The following is a 707-nucleotide window of genomic DNA, read 5'->3' as shown; positions in this document are numbered from 1 at the left end:
GCCGGAAACTCGGGAAATATTTTCCATCAAGTCAGGATTCATTTGGAGCTTATTAAAAATAATCAGATCATCAGAACGGGCGTCGAAAAATATTGGCAATGATCGCGGGACGAAAAATTCACTGGAAGGCCGATATCGGACAATTGACCGAGAAGCTCGAGGTGGCTAGATGTGTGTGTGTTCAGGACGTGGTGGCAAGCTCCTGGCAGTGTGTGTGTCAAGGGAAGCAGGAGGTGCTGCAGTACATGCAACCTGTACATGCAAGTAGACATGTGGAGCACGAGGTGGAACGGCCAAGCACAAGGTGTTGCGATGCATGCAACTGAAGCATGCGGCCAGCCATGTGTGAGATGGTGTGTCGACCTGCATGCACTTCAGTCATGAAGCTGGCCATCTAGACGTGGGTGTGTCATCCTGCATGAGACTGAGACATTCTGCCAGCCATGTGGAGCACGAGGTGTCGCCGCGCATGCGTCCGGAGCCATGCGAAGCGACACACGGGCTGCCACACGGCTTGTTCCTGATTGGTTGCTGTTTCCTATAAATAGCCCACGACCCCCTCTCTTTTGAACACATTTAGAACACTTGAAAGTCAGTTCAAAACGTGAGAGAGAAAGCAAAGAAAGAAAGATCGAGTTTCGATAGTTTTCGAGCGATTTAGGCAAATTTCGAGAACTGTTATTCTGCCGATTTTGAGTCAGCACCTG

At 49.8% G+C, this 707-nt stretch overlaps 1 protein-coding gene across 1 annotated transcript in view; it reads left to right on the top strand.

Annotated features, from left to right (window-relative positions):
* The window catches only part of LOC106337974, a 6,312-nt gene that overhangs the window by 2,635 nt on the left and 2,970 nt on the right, over positions 1–707 (top strand). The window lies entirely within an intron of this gene.

The sequence above is a fragment of the Brassica oleracea genome, chromosome C4 (assembly GCF_000695525.1).
Source record: "Brassica oleracea var. oleracea cultivar TO1000 chromosome C4, BOL, whole genome shotgun sequence".
NCBI lineage: Eukaryota > Viridiplantae > Streptophyta > Magnoliopsida > Brassicales > Brassicaceae > Brassica > Brassica oleracea.
Note: the sequence above shows the minus strand (reverse complement) of the source record. Positions and strands in the feature narration are given on the sequence as shown.